At 45.5% G+C, this 10,240-nt stretch overlaps 1 pseudogene; it reads right to left on the bottom strand.

Annotated features, from left to right (window-relative positions):
* Positions 1–371: 371 nt before the first annotated feature.
* LOC126472086 (5S ribosomal RNA) lies at positions 372–489 on the bottom strand (annotated as a pseudogene).
* Between the last annotated feature and the right edge of the window lie 9,751 nt (positions 490–10,240).

Raw genomic sequence — 10,240 nt, 5'->3', positions numbered from 1 at the left:
AGTAAAAGAGTATCAAAGCAACTTTATAAAGCGTTTCAGTCAATATAATAAATGACAACAACAAAACATAAAATTGTTATACAAACACAAATTGTTAGGTCGCGCATATTAATGGCTATCTTCAAAACATTTACCTATCTAGAATCATTTGAAAAACAATGATTAATGTTCGTCTTAAAAAAGCATTCCGTCTTCAGGCCACAAGTGGCCCATCGGGACCATCCGACCGCCGTATCATCCCCAGATGAGGATGCAGATAGGAGGGGCGTGTGGTCAGCACACCGCTCTCCAGTTCGTTATGATGGTTTTCTGTGACCGGAGCCGCTACTATTCCTCAGTTGGCATCACGAGGCTGAGTGCACCCCGAAAAATGGCAACAGCTCATGGCGGCCCAGATGGTCACCCATCCAAGTGCCGGCCACGCCCAACAGCGCTTAACTTCGGTGATCTCACGGGAACCGGTGTATCCACTGCGGCAAGGCCGTTGCCAATGTTCATTTTACCAATAAATTTTTACAAGTGACACTGACACAGCCGTAACAGAAACAGCACATCGCAGCACTGAATTATTACAAACATACACTCCTGGAAATGGAAAAAAGAACACATTGACCCCGGTGTGTCAGACCCACCATACTTGCTCCAGACACTGCGAGAGGGCTGTACAAGCAATGATCACACGCACGGCACAGCGGACACACCAGGAACCGCGGTGTTGGCCGTCGAATGGCGCTAGCTGCGCAGCATTTGTGCACCGCCGCCGTCAGTGTCAGCCAGTTTGCCGTGGCATACGGAGCTCCATCGCAGTCTTTAACACTGGTAGCATGCCGCGACAGCGTGGACGTAAACCGTATGTGCAGTTGACGGACTTTGAGCGAGGGCGTATAGTGGGCATGCGGGAGGCCGGGTGGACGTACCGCCGAATTGCTCAACACGTGGGGCGTGAGGTCTCCACAGTACATCGATGTTGTCGCCAGTGGTCGGCGGAAGGTGCACGTGCCCGTCGACCTGGGACCGGACCGCAGCGACGCACGGATGCACGCCAAGACCGTAGGATCCTACGCAGTGCCGTAGAGGACCGCACCGCCACTTCCCAGCAAATTAGGGACACTGTTGCTCCTGGGGTATCGGCGAGGACCATTCGCTACCGTCTCCATGACGCTGGGCTACGGTCCCGCACACCGTTAGGCCGTCTTCCGCTCACGCCCCAACATCGTGCAGCCCGCCTCCAGTGGTGTCGCGACAGGCGTGAATGGAGGGACGAATGGAGACGTGTCGTCTTGAGCGATGAGAGTCGCTTCTGCCTTGGTGCCAATGATGGTCGTATGCGTGTTTGGCGCCGTGCAGGTGAGCGCCACAATCAGGACTGCATACGACCGAGGCACACAGGGCCAACACCCGGCATCATGGTGTGGGGAGCGATCTCCTACACTGGCCGTACACCACTGGTGATCGTCGAGGGGACACTGAATAGTGCACGGTACATCCAAACCGTCATCGAACTCATCGTCCTACCATTCCTAGACCGGCAAGGGAACTTGCTGTTCCAACAGGACAATGCACGTCCGCATGTATCCCGTGCCACCCAACGTGCTCTAGAAGGTGTAAGTCAACTACCCTGGCCAGCAAGATCTCCGGATCTGTCCCCCATTGAGCATGTTTGGGACTGGATGAAGCGTCGTCTCACGCGGTCTGCACGTCCAGCACGAACGCTGGTCCAACTGAGGCGCCAGGTGGAAATGGCATGGCAAGCCGTTCCACAGGACTACATCCAGCATCTCTACGATCGTCTCCATGGGAGAATAGCAGCCTGCATTGCTGCGAAAGGTGGATATACACTGTACTAGTGCCAACATTGTGCATGCTCTGTTGCCTGTGTCTATGTGCCTGTGGTTCCGTCAGTGTGATCATGTGATGTATCTGACCCCAGGAATGTGTCAATAAAGTTTCCCCTTCCTGGGACAATGAATTCACGGTGTTCTTATTTCAATTTCCAGGAGTGTATTTCCATGCGCGACCAAATTATAATCGCCATGTCTTATACTCATTTTAGTTGTGCATAAATTTCGCGAAAACTACTGTGGTTGACTACAAAGGGCAAAACACAGGAATACATTACTTTGGGATTTTACATAAATATAATAATCGTGCTGTTCTGGTCAACCATAGTACGTGATCAAAACCCTTTTCAACACAGAGTCTGCTCATAAATTATGATACGTGTCGATATTTTAACATCATGATCTGAGTTAATTTCTAGTTGGATAAGCTCATATATTACAAATCATATTCAAGTGATATTATGTGAACCACAAAGCACTCTCATCACGAAATTTTGTTTCATACTTCGGGCAATACGCAACGATTTATCTATTTATCCACTGTGAGGGTGCCAAACCTGCTTTAGGGACTGGACTTTAAAAAAACGTCAAACTGAAAGTAGCCATAATGTCAGACCTGCATGTCAGAACCTTCTACCTGTCATCAACATTCTACTTTTTAAAACAATCTAAATTGGAATTGTCAGTGCCATATGTGCTATGGCACCTGATGATGTCTGTACATTGTTCTCTCACTGTTACTTACTAATAGCAATAACATAACGAAACACGAAATAAGAAGACACTGGTAAGAATAAGCCTGCACTCAATCTAAGATACACATAAAATGATTAATGTGTAAGTGCAAAATGATTCCATTACAGAGGTAGTGCACATGTCCTAAAAAGCAAACAATTTCGAAGAACGGTAGTCGCTAAAAGGTTGGTTGGTTAGTTTGATGATTAAACGGACTTAACTGCAAGGTTATCAATCCCTTCTTCCTTAGTCACATCGTTACGAGGACACAAACCATGTTAGGGAGTGTAACAACACCATGAAAACTTAAAAGTAGTCGGACCTAAATATCAACTCACAGAACCATTGTATCTTTGTACGCAACCTGTTAATCTTAAGTTACTGTTTACAAAAACCAGCATACCTGGACTTGTGCAGTAAAACATTTAAAGCAGACTACACGAGCGGTAAACAGGTGTACAATGTTCGGTTTGTCCACCATGTACAGTATCCTGACAGGTGATGAAGTATTTGCTTTTAACACATTTAAAATCACCAACATCTTTGCTCTATATGAGCTGTTAACTGTGTCCGCATCCAGTAGCTGAATGGCCAGCATGACGGATTGTCAGTCCTCTGGGCCCGGTTTCCATTCCCGGCTGGGTCGGGGAATTTTCTCCTCCCAGGGACTGGGTTTGTGCTGTCCTCCTCATAATCCAATCATCCTCATCGACTGCAGGTCGCCGAAGTGGCGTCATTGAAAGACCGGCACCCGGCGAACGGTCTGCCCGACGGCGGCCCCCAGCCATACGATTAAATAAATAAACTGTTAACTGTCGATGTGTGTGTTGTATGTCGGATGATCGCAACAGTAATTCGTAGGCTAGGAAATAGGAGACAGACCAACGTAGCTGGGCACACTACAGAACATCAATAGACAATGCTACAATTGATATGTTAATTCTGCAATTTTTTGACCTACAATTGAATAATGAAACACATTGACTTCTTTTTGAGAAGCAATCGTGTAGAACGTAACAAGCATTTTCAATCTCTGAATAAAGTCATGATCAACTCAACAGTAAACTATCTTTTTAGCTGGGCTGGTTCTCGCAGACCTAACTCGACGGCAGCTGTCCCACACAGCAAGGCTGTCGGAATGAGGAGATGGTCTGCACTGACGAACTGGCCCCCTAGCACTGTCGACGGCGTCATTTACGCCGGCGCCGGAGAGAGCGCAGGTGTCACGTAGTCTTCCCTGAGAGGGAAGATGAGGCGCCTGATTTGCGTCTACTGCCACACTGGCTCCACCTCTTGGAGTCGGCAGATACTGACGTTCACATCTGCGAGCTTTTGACGGCCAACGCAAGAGCGGTGTCTTACGACGACATCGCAGTTCGTACCTAATCTTTTGACTGTTATTAACTGACAGGAATAACATCGTACAACATGCATAAATTGCTTGGATTACGATAAACGTGCATTGTATATGAAATACGCATAATATACCTAACTAGTGTGTAAGTACAAAAATGGTCACATAACAAAACTAGTGCCCTATGTGCCAAACAACAAACAGGGTCATAAACGGTATATGTTGCCAGGACCCAAACACATTACGGCATGCGACTATAAAATGAACAAACAAAATTACTCTCATTAACATATGAGTATGTGTAACCACTGTATGTCTTTACGCAGTTTGTTGACCTTACGTTGCTTTTTACAGAACTCAGCATCCATGAGATTGTGCCTTAAAACATTTGTGCAGAAATACACTATGAACGGAGCAGTGTACAATGGATCATTTATCTACTATATAAAGCAACAAGAAGTAAAGTATTAGAGTACGTGCCTCTAGCCATCCTGGGACTAGCACGTTAATATTTATATCAGTATATTACAGGACCGGTCAGTGTGACGAAAACAATGCATATAAAGCGCCAAGCCAGTACCATATATATGGGAGCTATCACATTATCTGCTTCATGATCATGATAACGAGACGGCTAACTGCATCACGGGTAGAGTGTCAAAAGCAAATACCCTTACTTTGCATACATAGATTTATCTACAGACCAGAGTTTGGCATGAATGAACTTAAAACTTAAACGCCCTGCCTGCCCTGCTGACCCACCATGCTCAGCTGTCTGTCCACCATATCACAATGTCGTGGGGTGACATTAGCTTGCATTGTCGCATTGAGCATATACTGCTGTCATCCATTGCAGTGTGTTTGTGTGCACCTTATCGGGATTCGCTTATCAAAACAGCGAAGCTATATAGTGTAAGTCAATGTAAAAGTGCATGCGCACACACACACACACACACACACACACACACACACACACACACACACACACACACTGCATTACACAATGATAATGTTATATGCTCGATGCTACACTGCAAACCAGTGTCACCCAATGATAATGCAATATGGCAGGTAGGCAGCTGAGCGCTGTGAGTCAGCAGGGGAGGCACGCCGTTTAAATTTGTATATTCACTCATGCTGAACTTTTGTCTGTAGATAAGCTATTCATTTTTGATACAGTATCCCTAATACCGGTAGTCGTCTGGTTTATCCCGATCACGATGCAGATAATATCTTCACTCCCACATACGTAGCACTGACTTAGCACTTCAAATGTATTTTTTTCTTCACACTGAAAGATCCTGTAATATACTCGTATAAATTTTTATGTGCTAGGCCCAGGATCGCTAGGGTACATACTCAAATATATTACTCCTCCGTGTGTTATGTAGTGGAGAAATGGACCATTGGACACTGGTCCGTTCCTAGAATATTTCTGCACAAATGGTTTACAGCACAAGCCCAGCGATAGCTGAGTTTTTTATTCAGCAGTTTAAGGTCTACAAGCTTCGTATGGACATACAGTGCTTACGCACACTGATGTGTTACTGCGTTTTATTTGTTCATTTTACAGTTACACGCACTAATGTTTTTTGGCGCCTGATAACAATTACCGTTTCGACGCCGCTTATTGCATGGCACATAGGACACCAGGTTTGCACTATGAACATTTTTGTACTGCTGTCAGTTAACAGAACTTAAAATAATGTGTACAGACATCGACAGCTGCTATTACATATAGGAAAAATTTTTTTTTTTTGCAATTTTAAATGTATTAAACGCACGTATTTCAACACCCGTCAGGGTCTTTTACATAATGGACAAATCGACCATTATACACCTGTCTGTCCTGTGGTGTCACCGCCAGACACCACACTTGCTAGGTGGTAGCCTTTAAATCGGCCGTGGTCCGTTAGTATACGTCGGACCCGCGTGTCGCCACTATCAATGATTGCAGACCGAGAGCCGCCACACAGCAGGTCTAGAGAGACTCCCTAGCGCTCGCCCCAGTTGTACAGCCGACTTTGCTAGGGATGGTTCACTGTCTACATACGCTCTCATTTGCAGAGACGACAGCTTAGCATAGGCCTTAGCTACGTCATTTGCTACGACCTAGCAAGGCGCCATATTCAGTTACTATGAATGTATTCTGAACAGGTAATATTTTGAATCATGTACCGTCAAGAGCGACGTTCATCATTAATGGTTGAAATGGCTCTGAGCACTATGGGACTTAACTGCTGTGGTCATCAGTCCCCTAGACCTTAGAACTACTTCAACCTAACTAACCTAAGGACATCACACACACATGCCCGAGGGAGGACTCGAACCGCCGCCGGGACCAGCCGCACAGTCCATGACTGCAGTGCCCTAGACCGCTCGGCTAATCCCTCGCGGCTGTCTCGCTCGACCGCTCCCGCGTAGCTACGACGTAAGCACTACACATCCCCACACGACGACCATGGCAGGCAAACGTAGACCACTAGCAAATACATCACTGCATCGCTCGAGCGGAAGGCAACACGTCCTCCAGACACTTGCTAGTCCTAGAGTGTTGCCAAATGGCTCTGAGCACTATGGGACTCAACATCTGAGGTCCTCAGTCCCTTAGAACTTAGAACTACTTAAACCTGACTAACCTAAGGACATCACACACATCGATGCCCGAGGAAGGATTCGAACCTCCGACCGCGGCGGTCGCGCGTTTCCAGACTAAAGCGCCTAGAACCACTCGGCCACATCTGCCGGCAGAGTGTTGCCATTTCGGCCAGAGGGCTGGGCTTAGAATTCTAAGGGGCGGACAGTTTTATTGTCGGATTCAGTGGGCGACAGGATAATAATCCTTGTGGCTGCCGGTCGGCGACCAGGTTTTATGCCTAACTTGGAACCCTTTTAGTGTGAGGTCGCAAAATGCCAATGATGCTTGTCTGCCATGCAACCACAATATTGGCTGCTGCTTGCAACAATGGGCGGGGCTGGAGGTATCCCATGGTGAGCACAGCAAGAGGCTACGGAGAACAGTTGAACTGATTAGTCGATGGGTCACTCACAACAGTGCTACAGTGCTAGTGGTGTTGATACAAAGCAGAGAAACGACAACGATACACACAGCAAACTTTGCATGATATCTACGTCGTAGGGTGAGAAAGAAGTAGCAGATAAAATATTAGAGTTTCTGCAAAATGAGTCCGCGGAATGTGTGGTGTTTATACTCTTGACCGTGCAAAAAAATGGTTCAAATGGCTCTGAGTACTATGGAACTTAACATCTGAAGTCTAGAACTTAGAACTACTTAAACCTAACTAACCTAAGGACATCGCACACATCCATGCCAGAGGCAGGATTCGAACCTGCGACCATAGCGGTCGCGTGGTGTCAGACTGAAGCGTCTAGAACCGCTCGGACACAACGGCCGGCTCGACTGTGCAGGCAATGCACGTGAAGAGTACAATGAAGATGAAGATGCTTAACAAGTGAAAGTGAAATTGAAACACGTGTCGAGCCATGTAGGTCAACATCCTTCTCGCACAGGGGGCCGCAAATCCCGTCTCCAGTGGGACATAGTAAAGGACAATCCTCGTCCAAGGAGCGGGTACTAAATATAATTGTGTACGTGGGCTTTCATCCGCAGCTCAGCGAAAAAAGAGTTACAAACAGATTTCGAATAAGTCCGCAGCAATGTTACCGTGTAGTACATAAGAAAAACTACGGATATTCAAGGGAGTACAAGACGGACTCGTTACAAAAACTGCTGTTTGGGCGTTTCATGGATGCTCGATTTAGTTTACAGGATGTTCAAGATAGTGACCTATCACGTTATGCACATCACATTGAGTGCGACAGTGACTTCAAGGGAAAGCAGTGCATGGTTGCACAAGTTCAAAACAGAACTATAGAATTGGAAATCGCAAAATAACGAAAGTCTAAACAAAGCGTAAACTTGACGATGCAAAACTAACTGCGGAGTCATCCCTCAGATTTGTAGATGGGATGAAAAAAACTTATCCCATCGTCGAGTAACAAATGTGTTTTCGACTTCGACCAATCGCGATTTGAAGAAGAAATGCATGTGAAAGAAAACATGGAAATTAGGGTTACCAAGAGAGTTTTATAAAGATTAACTAACATCAATGCCTTAACGCGTTCGCAAACAATTATGCCGACTGTTAATCTGGATGGTAAATTGGTTGGAAAGTTATTTATTGTGCTACGAGAAGTTGGAGGTGCTCTGCCCGCTGTGATTCTCATGTGCGTGATCTTGCAAGGCAGTAGGGAATATTTACGTCACAGCGACAAGAGTGGGAAAAAGAGCATAAGAGAACTGTAACTATGGTATGAGCCAATAGCTGGTCAAAGTATTCGTAACTTCCTCTTGCTTCATTCCTGGTTTGCGTATAAAGTTGTTCAAACGGCTCTAAGCACTATGGGACTTAACATCTGAAGTCATCAGTCCCCTAGACTTAGAACTACTTAGACCTAGGCAGGATTCGAACCTGTGACCGTAGCAGCCGCGTGGTTCCGGACTGAAGCACCTAGAGCCGCTCGGCCACAGCGGCCAGCTTTGCGTATAAAAATCACACCTTTAGAGCAAGATATCCCTCCTGAAAAGTTTGTGCCATTGAATTCCATACAATCTGGAACAACTGGACAAATTCAGCCTCCGCCTCTTCGTTTATTTCGAGCCTATAAATAATTCTCTTGCACTAAATGCGGTTACGCCTTAAAGGATGGCCAGATCTATGATAAGCTCCACGACAGACTGTTCTGCATTTATTGGCATGCTATCACATTCCATCAGTTCTCATCAATTCGCTACATCAATATGAATCTATATGCCTTCTATAAGAGTAGATACCTATCTGAACGTGCAGCACGTTTTGTTACTCTGAAGGAGCTCGCCTTCGATCGTGATGGTGCGAACCTTTGCGAACACTGTGAAGTCCCATTTTTCATTGTGATCACTGTGGACCACCATTTTTCATTCGGTGTTCATGGTGCGAGTTAATGGTCTGTTTTGAACATTTGTCGAATGTCGACGGTATCCGTATTGTGTAGTGTAATACACACGTCCCAAGGTAGATCTCAGCACCTCCCGGACACTCATTTTCTGTTGCCCTCCTGATGCACACGGGGAGTCATTATCAGCTAATATTTTTCCTGAGACAACTGTTAACATAACACTTTAAAATGAGTATTACGAGAGATTGAACTTGTGACCTCGTACTCCAGGGGTTCCTTGTAAGTCTCCTCATTTGCTGTAAAATGGGCTTGTTCGATATAGTTAGGGACAGTAACAAAAAGCTCTTTCCATACTTTTATCACCACATTCTATATAAACTGATAAACACATAACTGAAAATCATAAGTTCGACATTAAAACACTGCACGTAGATGAGGAATTGTGTGAGCCTTTCAGCAGATGGTATGTTTACATATATAGCTGGCTCGAGACTAGCACGCAGCAGCGTCGGCTATAAGCCTCAGCGGCACACTCGGTACTCCCAAAACAATCTTCTCCCCAAACCAGCTCGCTACGACACAGCGTGGTGCTGCGTATCGACCTTCCTGCTACTTCTCATGTATCTCAGACTAATAAATTATGCGTTTACGTTTTGTTCCGCTCCTATTACCTACACACACGTGACACACCAATCTCAGAATGCATCTCGGAAAAGTATATTTCTTAAGAAAAAAATTAAGTGTTAACGTACTTTTCGTTTAGAGAACTGGTTGTGTATCATGAAATAGGACATCAAACAGAAGCAACGTGGAGATACAGTTGAAATTAAGTACGACAAGATCTGCTCGAGGCATGTATATATTCTGGAAGCCTGCGCAATATGTCGCTGATTATTAGTCATTTTATTCGTAAAAACATAAAACAGAGGTAACACGTCAAAGTCGTAGTCAGTACTCCACAGAGCCAATATTTGATGATGAGCTCCACTTTAATTAAAGCGGACTTTAAGGTAAGTAGGGATAAAACCGATACTCAGCTGCTTACGTACGGGGCAACAAAATCATGAGGATATATGGTAATACCGGTTATTTATATGCTTCTATTCAATACATACAGTACATGCGAACAGCAGGGTTAATTGTTCCAGCTAATAGCAGGTGAAGAAAAACTCCACAACACACAGACATTTACAGTCATGGACAAAACGAGCGAGACCCCTCGCCTTTTCGTTATGCTTATCCACAGAGCATTAAATTCTGCTACACAGCATAAGAGGCAAGGCGACGAAGTGCTGCCAACATACTACGCGCTGGAGTGAAATTGAAAACTATCCGAACTTTGTCTCATTGT

The sequence above is a fragment of the Schistocerca serialis genome, chromosome 3, assembly GCF_023864345.2.
Source record: "Schistocerca serialis cubense isolate TAMUIC-IGC-003099 chromosome 3, iqSchSeri2.2, whole genome shotgun sequence".
Classification (NCBI taxonomy): Eukaryota; Metazoa; Arthropoda; class Insecta; order Orthoptera; family Acrididae; genus Schistocerca; species Schistocerca serialis.
The sequence above is the reverse complement of the archived record's forward strand: the minus strand, read 5'-3'. Positions and strand labels throughout refer to the sequence as shown.